We start from the raw sequence: 15,677 nt of genomic DNA, 5'->3' as shown, positions 1-15,677 counted from the left end.
CAAAACCGCACCACCTACACAATCAATATTACCTCCGCTAACTGTCGAAGACCTCATACAATACGTTAGCCTGGTGCTACAAAACATCTTTCCTTTCCAGCGAGTCCTTATTATTCAACACATCATTTCTACTGCTAAATCAATTTTTAATATTAATCTTCATGCAACTTACTCTAATAATTATTTGCATTTTCCCATTGGACCCCTGGAAACCGCTGTTTAAAACCATCTGCACAGTCTTCTTCATAATGGGGATTACCTTTCTTTTTGTCAACATTCGATCTTTTTGTCAACATAAACTATTACTAGAAACTTTATTACTAGAAGATCAAATTAATGTTTTTGCTTTAAACGAAACCGCCTTAAAACCGAGTATGTTTGCTCGTATTCCTTGATATGAACTAAAGCGCTGCGACTTCCAAGATGAAGCTCAACGGGCCCAAGGAGGAATAGCAATAGAATATCTTTCTAAGTATCCAGTTCGAGCATATACTCCACATGCTTTGGCTAATCTCCCGGAGTACCTACTATTCAGCATATACTTTCCATCAATCATTATCAATTCTAGTACAATCTATGTCAGACCACGTCAACCTATACCATTAGAATATTTCCGATACATAGCCAACAATTTTCGAAAAATTATAATCATGGCGGACATTAATATCCATAGTCGAACTAATCGCGAAAAATCCGACTTTCAGGAGAACATAAGTAACGATCTTCAGCTCCATCTTCATGTTTTGCCTGCACACACCAGACCTATTATTCAAACTACACCGGATGTCGTCATTACCTCTATGAATCTTCTTGATGATTGCCAGCTTGCAGTACTCGATTCCATTGGCAGTAATCACCATCCAGTTAAATTAACATTCACTCGGGGACAACGAGCACTCTATTTCTAGCATAAAGTCTCCAACTACTGAAACTGAACTTGCTTCCTGTCTTTCTACTATTACAACAGCAATTCAAACCAGTGCCCATCAGCACATTCCGACGCAGCAAGTACACCCTCATAAACCGGCCCTAAAACCATCATATCTTACGCTCATCCAGAAAGCCCGACATCATTTTCGGGAATATCATCAAACCGGGAATGAGGCATGTCTTCGCAGCACCGCCAATGACAACGAGCTGTTCATAGCTACCTTGTTGCATATAAACGCCGCAATTGGATCAAAACATGTAACACCTTATCCGAGGAAGCGCATCCATCTCGCTACTGGAAGCGATTTCATGAACTGACTGGCAAGAACACCACAGTAAACTACCCGTTAGTTGCAGATGGCATTCCTCTGTTCTCCGACGAAGAAAAGTCATACGCTCCAGACTGTTTTTACACTAACAGCGGCCTCTAAACGCTCTGAACGAAAAGACCTCTCTTCCATTCCCGCTTTACAACCTTCAACAAATCATGTCATTGATCCGGAGCATCCACTCACTGCACCCATAACTACAGATGAACTCCATATTGCATTATAGAGGAAGAAGAACACAGCACCTGGGATTGACAATATCTCTGATCGACACATAAAAGAGGCACCATACTCATTTCTGCTCATCCTGGCAACAACATATACTTTCATACTTCAAACTGGTTTCTATCCGCCTGACTGGAAAGTGTCAAAAGTTTGCGTGTTTCATAAACCAAATAAGCCTGTACATTCTGTTTCTTCATACAGACCAATCCAACTCACCTCTGTATTCAGCAAGCTCTTGGAAAAAAATCTTGTCTGCCGACTTTATAAATACCTTGAAACTACTAGGCTCCTACCTATTCGTCAAGCAGGATTTCGGCCTAGATTCTCCATCCGTGATCAACTCCTACGTCTCAGCACCTTAATTACAAATCAGTTTAACAAAGGTTTTCCTTCCTGCCTAATTCTAATGGACTTGGAGAAGGTTTTTGATAAAGTTTGGCACTATGGTCTAATTCAAAAACTACAGTCATTTAAACTTCCCAACTGCTATTTAAGGTTAATCTACTCTTTCATTACAAATCGGATTGCGTATGTCGCAGTTGTAATACACTCTCTTGGCCTATATTTCCACTTACTGGAGTTCCACAGAAATCTGCCCTCAGCCCATTATTATATATTCTTTACGTTTCCGACACTCCTTCAGTACCATGTAATTTTTTCACTTTCCAATATGCAGACGATACAGCTTTTCTTGCACTTGACAGCACTGCCAGCATATTAGCCGTGCTCTACAAACAACTCTCGATAACTCCATCAAGTGATACCAGAAATGACATTTAACTATCAACAATGACAAAACGCAACCACTGGTCTTCCTACCACCTAACAGACGTTCCAGAGTCTACCGAAATCCGACACTCTTGCGAGTAACTGTCGATGGGTATCACTGCTATGACTTGGGCGTCGTCTTTGATTCAAAACTGACTTGGAATCCACACTTGCGAAAACTGAGAGCTAAGGCTACTATTCGATTAAATCTTTTACGTCGTCTTACAGGCACATCTTGGTGCCTCAAACGCGATACTTATAAGGAGTTTCTCCGACCTATTATCACTTTCGTACATACGGTGCAATGCTTCTACTTCCTTCTACGAAACTTTGCATATTGGAGCGTCATGCTATTCGACTAGCTCAACGGATTAAATTTCCGTATCCTACGTGGTTCACGTATGAATATGTCGACTTTCCGAAGATCACAGACCATACTGCACAAGTTCGAAATAGGTACATTACATCTCGCATTGAAACGGGCCATCCACTATTGTTGGATATTCTTCGAACTGATGCTCTCACTGATGCCGCATATCGTTACAAGCATACCCCATTGAATATATTCATTTCCATATATGTCCGCCATGCAGAATTCACAGTAGCAGAACGCGACATGTATGCCATTTATATCATTCATGCTCATATTCCTCATGTTTTTCCATCTTAACACTCAGATCCTCACAACTAACAAGGGCTTCCCGCTGTGATCATTACTCCCGAGTCGCCCCGGGATTTAACGTGCATCTGTCTGACTAATTTCTATCTGCTTGTGATGTGACGGCACGTCATCTCATCTTTAATTTTCATTATCGTAGATTTTCACACCATCACTATCTCACATTATATTGCTATTCTTGCACACATTGCACCTATCAATTATATTTCGCCATTCACGTGATAACCTGTATTTATCATTTTCCTGCCTTATTTAATTTATTTATCCTTCGTTGTATACTCACATGTTGTATTTTCATTGTACTAACTTCTTTTGTGTACCTTATCTTAAAAATATAAATTAAAATAAATAAAGTGCAAAAATGAAAAAAATGAAAATGATGCTATAACCCTTCTCAAAACTGATGCACCAATACCGATGTAACTAATCAAACTTCATTTAGCCATCCCATTCTTTCAAAAAACATTTGTATAGAAAATCACATGCCACAGAGAGGCCGTAACCCTCTAAGAGGCAGGAGAAGTCTATCGTTTTCCAGAAATATATTGAATTGTTAAGAGTCAATTTTCCTATTCTCCTTTCCAAAAAAAAAGTTAAACCAACATACTTTCCAGAGCTTTGTCTCTACATGGCTCTGAAGCGTTACCTGATAAAAGGTGACGACTTTTGGCTTTCCTTCCTTTTCCATATCCTCGGCTTTTTGCTATGTCATCAAGTGGCGTACCATTTCGTCAGACTGATCTAGTCAAGGGTGACCGGTACAACAGGTTTGGCAAGTGAACTGCTGTACCTTGACTACTATCCGAATGGGTATTCAAACCATCTAACATATATCATCTCATCACATTCACCTACATTGCCGTATAAATACCGTTGGGCAGCCGCCCACGGACGGATTTTCTTATGGCAGACACAGGTTCAGTAGGAGGTCGTAAGATCAATGGTAAACACGAAGGCCTTCCTCAAGTTGTTCATGGACAAACCGAGAGCTGTACCAAGGCGAGGCCAAGCAAGGATCAATCTTCAGCTCGCCCTCAGAAGCCTACTAATAATCACCATGAAAGGCAGATACCATAGGATCCATCGAATCTACAACATCTGTAATATCTCATGCATCCATCCGATCAAGATCACCGCCATCAGACAAGAGTATCAGCAACGCCGACCGTCTGCAACAATCTTCTCCTGCAAAGAAGCACCACCTAGATCCATCTAGAGAATCAGATTCTGGAAGAATGAACATCGGAGACTCAGCATCCCGCATCGACAACCAACAACCAGCTACTACTCATTCCATGCTTCTTACAAACTTCGACTCAAAATTCAGCACTCCAAAGATGGTCGCAGTTCAACTTCGGAAGTACCTACCACGGGCATCCATTGCTCACATCATTCACACCAGGAATGGCATATTCTGAAGACAACGGACTCCGCACTGTACGGCACGATCAAGAACATGGTGCCGATAGATATTTTTGTCAAGCATGCAAAATTGGAAATCCTAAACAAGCCTCGACAAAAACAACCTCCGCCTCCGAGAAGACCACTACTATTTTCAGTAGTCATACGTGGAGTTGATCCATCTTACACCGTTGAAGAGATACCAGAAGAACTGACCCTCGAAGGGCACAAGATTACAAAAGTAAGTAGAATTCGAAATGACCAGGGCCCTACTTATATGGTCCGTGTGCTCACTTCACATCATGACATGATTGATGCGCTGTTAGAATCCGGAGCCTCCATTTATAACCACACGCGCCGTGTAGAGCCTTCACGATCTACTGCTCCTATGCCAGTGTGATGTGAACGTTGCCAGATATATATAACTTACACCACACGACAGATTGCAAGAATACCAGTAAATGTGGTTACTGTTCCGGACGACACAATACGCGCGCCTGTGATAATCTTGCACAACCTCCACAATGTGCTACGTGTAATATGCAGCACCCAACGTACAGCTTCAGGTGTAAAGCGAAACCAGAACCTGCTCACGAACGTCCTGAGTTGATCGTTCCCTTAAGGCCTCCCGCCCAACCGGATAACACACCGTATCCGCTTGATTCTCCTATTAATCTAGATCAGCTCCTTACTTTCTTAACACTGGTGCTACAAAACATCCACCCATTTATCAGACCTCATATCCTTCAGCAAATTATATTAGCGGCAAAAACTACCTTTCACCTTACTTTCACTGCCATTCTGGCAATACCGTCTACTTTCATAAATCTCAATCTTCATCCATAGATTAAATTCTTCCCTATTATGGCTCTAGTCTTTATTTTTTTAAAATCCGATCCCTGCCAAAAACAAACTATTATTTGAGCATCTCCTCCTTGAACACCACGTCACAGGATTTTTGCTTAACGAAACTTTTATTACTTCATCTCACTCCTGCCGTTTACCACACTTCATGCTGAAAACCCCGTTCCGGCACTCAGAGCCAATGGGGGAGTCGCAATTGGCATCTCTCCTTCTTTACCATATCTACACACACCATATCTACGACGCCTCTGCCAGAATACCTCCTTACCACAGTATACTTTAAAACTATAGTTCTTACCCTGGTTATATATATATTAGACCCGGCCATCCACTTCCATATCAATTTGTGCAATATATTTCGAATACATGCCGGTCGTGTCTTATCATGGCGGAATTTAATATGCACAGCCGCTCAAATCAAAAGAAAACAACTCTTCAAAACTTCATCACAACTAACACTGCGGGCATTATTGTTCATCTTCCGAAAGCTACTCGCCCAATTTCAGACACTACCCCTGACGTAGTTATAGCTTCTGGTAACCTCATACCTCACTGCACCATCGAAGTTCTCGATCTCCTCGGTAGTGACCACGCACCTATTAAATTGACATACTAATCACGTGCAATAAATTCTATTCGTTCAGCACTACCAATACGCAGTCGTTTACGGTTTGATAAGGCAAATTGGGAACGATACGGCACTCACATTTCCAGTCGCCCAGCACCGAGGAAGAGTTAAATACTACAGTCGACAAAATCACCATTGCCATTCAAGAAGCAGGTAACTTATACATCCCAATCTCTAAGTCTACTTCATACACACCTCACCTTCCTCCACAATATCTCAGACTGATCAAACTTTCACGTCAGTCATACAGAGAATTTGTACATACTCGCAATCCAGAAGGATTTCGCCATCACCGACAACTACAGCGTATGGTCCATACTCTCAGACACTACTCATCCCAGCAAGCATTGGAAACGTTTCGATGCACTTTGTGGCAAGTTCTCCAAACCAAAATACCCTCTCTTACTCGGCGACATACCAGCAAATACTGACACGGACAAAGCAAACGCCTTTGCTGATCATTTACAAACGGTATTCACTCTTATCATGATGAGCAAAACCCCACATGTGGTCGATTGGCTTCACTTCATCAGTACAACTCCAGCCCAGCAATAACCATATGCTCCACGCCAATACACCTTTAACAAGAACAATTACACTCCAGGATATTACTGCAGTTGTTCACAACAAACGTAATACAGAGCCTGGCTTAGACAATATTACCTATCGTCATATTAAGGAATGTCCTGGCACTCTTTTAATCTTACTTGCTCATATCTACACGTTCATCTATCGTACTGGATTCTTTCCAACCTCTTGGAAAACTTCTAAGACGCTCATGTTCCTCAAATCTCATAAACCACCATAGGATGTTGCTTCATTTCGACCCATACAACTCACTTCTACATTCAGCAAAATCCTGGAACGTATCTTAGTTAAACGACTGCACGTTTATATGGCCAATCGTCACCTTCTTCCTTCCGACCATCATTCTCTATAAATGATCAGATTCTTCGACTTACCTCACCTATCACTCACAAGGGAACCTTCCGAAAATGATAGTTGCAGTGAAAGATATGGCCTATGCCAATTGAAAGAGCTGTAACAGAGATGTGCATTCCCAAAAAATTAGCTGCCCATAGCAATAGGTTCAAGAAATATAAGGGGTGGAAGTTCGGGAAACAGCAAGGTTGGACAAGGGGGGAAAGTGGAAATTCCGCAAAAAAAAGGAGGGCACGGCAAGATACAATGCTGGCAAGTCATGTATAGAAAGAGACTTGCCACAATAGGGAACAAATGGAGGCCACCAGTAGGGTTAACAATGTTGCCAACTGCAATAAAAAGTACATGTTTTGCAAAGAGCACTATATGAATTGAGTGCAATATTCAGTGTCATGTAGAACATAAGATATGGTGTGTATAATCAGTGGTACAATCTAACAAAAGAAAATAGAGAAAACAGAAGTACGAAAAATACGAAAAAGACAAAGTTGGCCATAATGCGCCACATTTGATCACGAGCTGTGTATATTAGAATGAACAAAACAAGAAGCACCAACTGTGCAGGAAACCGACGTACCTAGAGTCGAAAAGAAAAACGAGTTCCAAAGTTGGCAGCACTGGCCATGAACATCCAGACAAGTCTAATATAGTTAGGCCACTCGCTTCACAAAAAGAAAATTCCGGCAACAGGCATCACTCGGAATGCATCAATGCTAGAGTGATTGAGGCAATGCCAAGTCGGGGAACATGAAATGGTTGGGTTGAGCCAACAACCTATAATGGAAGTAAACATTATGTCATGGTTGGGTCGTATGTGGGAATATACAGGGTGTCCCACCAAACTTTGTGACCTGAAAGATTTGAGAAACGAACAAAAATGTGACGGATCCAGTTGTGCAGGAATGTACCAATGTCAGGGGATGATAAAAGTCTGTGAGAAGCAAGTGCCCCAGGATCCCCATCATAGGGCCCCAAGAGCCAACTTCAAACTTTCAAATGGCAACAGGGACCGAGTGGTACCTCTCTCGATAGGTCGTGGAATGTGCAACAACACGTATAGGAAACATTTGCTATATGAAGCATGTTTTTCAAAATGGCCGCCAAAAAATATATGTTGTGTCTTAACATGGCATCGAGCATTATGATCTCAAATTGCTGCGAAGCGAAAAGAGATGTTGCAAATCCAATTGCACAGGAATGTACTCATGTCGAGGGCCAATAAAACTTTGTAAGAAGCAAGTCCCCAGGGTCCCCATCATATTGCTCGAGGGGTCAACCGCAACATTCCAAATGGGAACAGGGGGCGGATGATATTTCTCTGGATAGATACAACACCGCCTATAAGAAACATTTGCCATATGAAGCACGGGTTTCAAAATGGACGCCAAAAATGCGCGTTGTTCTTGTCACCGAGCAGATATTTTTGGCGGCCTTTTGAAATCCCATATAGTAAATATTTCTGATATGCGTTGTTGCATATTCCATGATTTATCGAAAGAAATATAACTCCACCGATGGTGCTATTTGAAAGTTTGAAGTTGGTCACTGGGACCCTATGATGGGGGACTTGGGGGCACTTGCGTCTCACAGAAGTTTCTCGCCCGCTGACATGGGTACATTCCTACACAACTGGATGTGTCACATTTTTTTTTCGCTTTGAAACTATTTCAGTCGGAGAGTTAGGTGGAACACTCTGGATACATCATATATAGGCAGTGATAGTACGGCAGACAGCAACACACAGCAGATCAAGCCTTTGATTATGTTTGCTTTCTACTGGTGTGGATATGTGATAGAAAGACCACCAAAGGTTCCGACACCTCTAGAGTACTGTTTCGAGACATTCACAGGCGATCATTGTACCATGTATGACGGATTGGCAGTATTCCGCTGTGCTCACTGCAAATGTATCTTCTGTTTGGACCATTGTCTCATCGAACAATTGCACGTACAATGTGGACGAGCATGTACAAATGATGCGAAGGCTAATGCCTCTTGCCGGAATTTTCTTTTTGTGAGGCGAGTGGCCTAACTATATTAGAATTGTCTGGATTTTCATGGCCAGTGCTGCCAACTTTAGAACTCGTTTTTCTTTTCGACTCTAGGTACGTCGGTTTCCTGCACAGTTGGTGCTTCTTGTTTTGTTCATTCTAATATACACAGCTCGTGATCAAATGTGGCGCATTATGGTCAACTTCGTCTTTTCCGTATTTTTCGTACTTCTGTTTTTCTATTCTCTTTTGTTAGATTGTACCACTGATTATACACGTCATATCTTATGTTCTACCTGACACTGAATATTGCACTCACTACATATAGTGCTCTCTGCAAAACATGTACTTTTCATTGCAGTTGGCAACACTGTTAACCCCACTGGTGGCCTTCATTTGTTCCCTATTGTGGCAAGTCTCTTTCTATACATCACTTGTCAGCATTGTATTTTGCCGTGCCCTCCTTTTTTTTGCGGAATTTCCACTTTTCCCCTTTGTCCAACCTTGCTGTTTCCCGAACTTCCACCCCTTATATTTCTTGAACCTATTGCTATGGGCAGCTAATTTTTTGGGAATGCTCATCTCTGTTACAGCTCTTTCAATTGGCATAGGCCACATCTTTCACTGCAACTATCATTTTCGGAAGGTTCCCTTGTCAGCACTTTAATTCCGCACAACCATCCTGTGTGGTACTATTCGATCTGGAGAAAGCCTTCGATAAAGTATGGCATAATGGTCTCATATTCAAACTCCTTACCCTACAGCTTCCGATACTATATATCCGTTTCATTTACAGACTCATTTCCAACCGCCTCGCATACATCTCTGTTAACTCCAGTCTGTCACATCCTTTTTTTCTACTATCAAGCGTACCACAAGGTTTGGCCTTGTCTCCATTACTTTATTTGCTCTATGTTGCTGACATGCCTCGGCTTCCAGAGGGAATCCATTTATTTCAATATGCCGACGATACAGCGTTCCTTGCCTTGTGTAACACCATACAACAAAAAAACTCAGTTCTACAGACTGCAATCAATCGCTTTACCTCATGGTGTACTCGTTGGAAACTCACCTTAAATGCGGCTAAAACTCAAGCTATTGTCTTTCTACCACCACGCTAAGGATCAAGAGTCCATCGAAATCCTCGCAATATCGCACTCCATGTAGATGACGAACCTATACGACTCAGTAACACAGTCACCTATCTTGGGATTACTTACGACCGTCACCTAACATGGAGCAAACACTTAGCAACTATCACTGCAAAAGCCTACAATAGACTCAATTTGTTGAAACGCTTAACTGGTACGACATGGGGACATAAGGCACAAGTAATTCTAAATACATACAAAGTTTTCTTACGGCCAATCTTAACATACGGATTCACGGCGTCGATAGCCGCTTCACCTTAATTCTATCAAAAGCTTCTGATCCTAGAACGACATGCTTTCCGCATAGCCTGCCGTGTCCGATTACCTAGCCCCACCCAGGAACTATGCCAACGCATCACTTTCCTTACATTAAAGTATTACATCGAAAAACTACGTATCACCTATATCAACACGCGTTTCCAAAACCAACACCCTTTACTTTATGACACTATGCGATACCTGGAGTTGCATCCCACACCACATTGTTATTAACATCCACCTTTATCTCTCCTGTTTACGCTGTATCAATAAATTTTACCCCCGAGAGATAATTCGTTTTTTTATCATCTCTGACTACATTATTCACGACCATCTTCCACTCATTCATCCATCATATCCTCCACAGTAATTACCTTTCTCTACTCACTTGGGCTTCCCCTGTTCTTCATCTTCGCCTAGAGCTGCCCCTGGGCAGAAGATAATTTCATTTGTCTGATTAACAAAACCTACGTGTTGTCCTGTGCTTCGCACCTCGCCTCCTTCTTCATCCTAATAAGCTTATCAAATTTTCATTATTTTCATTTTCTTTTCTTGTACTGTATATCGTTATTGAATCTCACCATTTACATTAATTACACTAGTCAACAAATTTTAATTTTTTCTGCCACATGAGAGAAAGCACCTGATCTTAAGGGAACATTGGCCGCTGAATTCGAATCTGCAATCCGTTTTTCTCTATCACGCATAGTTTTCCCGTGACAGAGGGATTTTGGGGAAATTTCCCCCAAAATATCCCTTTTTCTTCATTTTTGCACCTCTAGCTCGGGTACCCTTAGGCATATAAACATACAAATTATATTTTATGTTAGCCTGATTTATACTTAGTAAACCCTGTACGTTTCATCTGAGTCGCATCATTCTTCATTGAGAAATAAATATATTTCTATAAATATATGCTACGTGTACTGTCTCTTTTACCATATACAAAAGGTGCAGAAAATCATATGTAACTTCCACGGGAATTACAATATAAGAAAGGTTTATAATTCATTGGATTTGTCATGAAACATACTTTACAATGGTGTATTCACCTTGTACCCGATTTTTATAAGAGGGAAATTCTAGAGGGATTTTTCGGGAAATTCCCTAAAAAGATTTTTTTGTATCATGTCACTTCATATAGTGATACAGAAGCGGGAATTGCGCCAGAATATAGATTTACATCAATTCAATAAATCAATAGCTTACTAGTAAACAAGGTTTTAGCCACATGAAAGAAATCATCTGATCCTAAAGGAACTATGGTCGCTGAATTCGAAAGTGCAATCCGTTTTTCTCCATCACCCATTGTTTTTTGTGTGACAAGGGGAGGGGGCTGAGAAATTCCCTCAAAATATACCTTTTTTTTTCAAATTTTCGTACCACTTGCCCTTGAAATATAAATACAAAAATTACACCATATAGTACTTTGATTTATACTTAAGAAACCTCGCAAGTTTCAGAACAATCGCATTATTATTTCTAGAGAAATAAATATAGCTGCATGTATGTTGTTTGTACTACTTATTTTAAGATGTGATGTTGCGTTCTTTGCACCGAAAGAAAAAACACAATTTCATTTACCCATACAGGTACAAATACGAAAAATGAGAGTATACGACATGGAGTAAGAGGTCTGTGGTTTTCTACCACCTGGCATGTGATTGCATTGATACACCTGTACAACAACACGTGTTTAGCTGATGCAATAAAGCTGCGCAAAATCGGACTCTGCTGATAATTTGTCAGGTCCTTGGCAAATAGATAAGAAAGTGTTGTATAACTGCATGCATATTGTAGGTTTAGTTTAAATTTGCATTTACCTGTGACAAGTTTTCGTAAGTGCGTGTGCGTGTTTGTTTTCTTTCTCCGCTTTGAAGAGATCGCGGCGTGCGTGTATAAACTCACCGAACACTTTCTGTTACATGTGTCGAAAATATACTGTGAAACGTCAGAAACGTTAAAACAAGCTTATTATAGCTATTTTAGGTGTCATGTGGGTGATCAAGACAAAGTGTGGGCTCCCCATGTGTGGTTTGTAACATGCTATTCTACTCTTCTTAAGTGGAAAAGTGGCGATAAAACTCGAGCTATGCCTTTTGCGGTGCCAATGGTCTGGCGAGAACCAACCAGTCACGCTGAAGACTGTTATTTCTGTCTAACAAAATTTTTGGGTCATTCTAAACGAACAGAATCTAATATTGAGTACCCAAATGTTCCATCCGCTCTAAAACCCATACCACATGGACCTGAACTCCCAATTCCTGATCCATACGCACATTAAGAAGAATCTTCTCAAGCAGAAGAGCAAGTAGATGAGTTGCCGAACCATCAACTTCCTTTGATCCAAACTATAGCCCAACTAAAACACACCTCTTCTTGTTAACCAGTCCAGACTGAATGACTTAGTGAGGGATCTAGATCTGAGTAAGCAACAAGCTGAGTTGCTCGGATGGAGACTTCAAGGATGGAATTTACTGGCTCCTACACCAGAATTTCAATTTTCAGAAACCGATATGAACAATTTTCAGGTTACTATATAATGCAAAATTCCCTCTGTGCATGTACAAATATAGATGGTTTAATGGATGCACTAGGATTCCAACACTTCCCTGAAGAATGGAGGTTGTTTATGGACTCCTCTAAAACTAGCCTTGAGGCTGTCTTGCTACATAATGGGAACATTAAACCATCAATTCCAATGGCATATCCAATGGCATAGAGATGAAGGAAACTTATGAACGTTTGTCTGTGTTGTTAGCTCGTAACAAGTACTGTTGGCAAGTTTGTGGTGATTTAAAGGTCATTGCTATATTACTGAGGCTTCAGGGAGGATTTACAAAATACTGTTGTTTTCTTTGTTTGTTGGACAGTAGGGCAACTGAATCACACTACATTCAAAAAGAATGGTCACCAAGAGAAATATATATGCCAGGGAAACACAATGTTAAGTATTCTCCCTTAGTTAATTCAGAAAAAATTCTGCTGCCGCCTTTACATATAAAATTAGGCTTAATGAAAAACTTTGTTAAGGCCATGGACAAGAATGGAGAAGGTTTTGCGTACCTTACAAGTCAGTTTCCAAAACTTAGTGACGCGAAAGTAAAAGAGGGGATATTCGTCTGGCCCCAAATTTGGAAACTATTCAAGGACAACATCTTTGAGACAAAGTTAAATAATGATGAACTATCCGCCTGGAGAGCTTTCAGTAAAGTGGTGTATGGATTTTTAGGAAATCATAAGGCAGGAAATTACCGTCAATTGGTTCAAAAGCTTTGGATATCTATCAAAGGTTAGGATGTAGAATGTCCCTGAAAATTCACTTTCTTCATTTCCACTTGGATTTTTACCCCGAGAATTGAGGAGCTGTAACTGACGAGCAAGGGGAACGATTCCATCAGGACATTCAAAAAATGGAGCAACGTTATCAAGGTAATTGGGGTCCTCATATGATGGTTTTTAGTTAGAGAAAGTGACTGGCACTAGAAAATGAAGAATTAATTGTAAGTACAAATGTTTTATTTTCATACTTTGTAAAGCAGTTGTGCATTTGATCCATTGTGAGTTATTGATATTTGTTTTTGTAGGTCAATATTAATTTTTTGTTTACTATCTTGAATAACGTTTAAAAAGCGTGGAAACTAAGAATTTTGTTGTATACTTTTGGAGTTAAAGACCAGTTTTTCAATAGGATTAATCTGGCGCAATTCCCGTCTCTGTATCACTGTATGAACAGTGACATGAGACAAAAAATCTATTTTTTTAAGGGAATTTCCCGAAAAATCTTTCTAGAATTTCCCCTCTTATAAAAATGGCGGACATGGTGTATACAAGATTGCTAGCCACTTTGGCTAGACGGTAAAAGTAATAGTTAAACCAATGAGGTTTGACTTTGGAAGTTAATGGTCTTCAAAGAAGAAAGAATGCTTGCTGGTCTCCTGGAAGGGTAAGTATAAAGGGTGAGTAAGTGTCCTTCAGCCGTATATTAATATTAATGGCAAAAGATTAGTAATTAGTATAATACCACAAGTTTAATTCAAATAAAAGGTACAGTACGGGTACTTATGAACTTCAATTATAGTTCGGCAATGAAACTACATACGCAAAGAGGTAAGTTGCATATTAAATAATAAGAGTTATGTGAATATTTATAATAAATTAAGTCCTAATGCTAATATAGTAGATTTAATATCGAATCTTGTTAGATGTCGTAAGAAGAGTATTTCAACAGCCGGCTGGAAGCCCTTCGCTATACTATTATCAAAATCTAATATCCCCTTAGAGTGTATAGCTAACCCTCATCGTATAACATATATTCGTAAGCTAGCAACTGGGGAAGAAGACGAAGAAAAGGAGGATGAAAAGGAGGAGAAGAAGGAACTACCACGTAATCTTATATGGCATGACTATAAAATATGAAGAACCTAGCTACCGCTTATTATAACCCATCACATCCTGTTTCATTTTCAGCAGCATCGGCATTATTGAAAGCCGTAATGAAATGAGCACCATTACACCGTGTGGAACAATGGTTGAAAAAAACAATCAACATATACACTGCACAAGGCTTTACGAAAACAATTTCCACTTAATTCCCATCTTGTGTTTAATATTTATGATCAGTGGCAAGTTGATTTTTGTAGTAGATTTTTGTTAATTTTAACAGTAGTAGAAATATTTAGGAGGTACACATGGGCCGTGCCTGTGCGCACAAAAACTAGTGTCGATATTATAAATGAATTTAAGAAAATATTTGCATGTACCAGGTGTAAACCGCTACGTCTACAAACTGATAAAGGAACGAGTCTGTGAAATAAACATTCCATGTGTTCAGTTTTTCACAACAAAAACCCAGATTTTAAAGCAAGTATAGTGGAACGCGTTCAGCGCTCTCTTAAGCAGCGAATGTGGGAATATTTTACTGAGAAGAAGACGTATATTTACATAGAAACTTTGCCTAAGTAGGTTCTGGTATATAATTCTCGACCCCATAGAGGCCATCAATTACCACCAGCCGCTGTAAACCAGGATACGTTTCAAGAAGTGTGGAATAAATTAAATGATGCTAGTGTTGTTGAAGCTGCAAACTATAAACAAGTTGATACTGTACCCATTACAGAAGCAAAGCGTCATTTTGAAAAAAAATTTACAAAGAAAATTGGTCTGTGGAAATATTTAAAACAGAAGACGTGCAATAAAAAGATAAAAAGTTGTTTATGTTTTGGAGGACTTAAATGGAGAAGTGATTGACGGTACATTTTACGAAGAGCAATTACAACAAGTACCGTAACGCAATGTTTATGAAGTAGATGACATTTTAGAGATGAAAGAGAGATGCATTTTAGAGGCGTCCTTGTTCGTTGGCGCGGGTGCCCGGCATCATTTAATTCATGGATTCCTGTATAGTCTTTAAAATGTGTTTAGTAACAACAACAACACTACTATATAGCGTGTTTCAAAACTCCGGGAACACTTTTGTATTTTATTTTAGTTAAACGAGTAACATTGGAA

General features: G+C 40.0%; 1 protein-coding gene across 1 annotated transcript in view; it reads left to right on the top strand.

Moving 5' to 3' along the window:
• Positions 1 to 15,677, top strand: part of LOC145682845 (uncharacterized) — a 251,069-nt gene that overhangs the window by 11,474 nt on the left and 223,918 nt on the right. The window lies entirely within an intron of this gene.

This window comes from Thermobia domestica, chromosome 4 (genome assembly GCF_964235325.1).
Source record: "Thermobia domestica chromosome 4, izTheDome1.hap1.1, whole genome shotgun sequence".
Lineage (NCBI taxonomy): Eukaryota > Metazoa > Arthropoda > Insecta > Zygentoma > Lepismatidae > Thermobia > Thermobia domestica.
The sequence above is the reverse complement of the archived record's forward strand: the minus strand, read 5'-3'. Positions and strand labels throughout refer to the sequence as shown.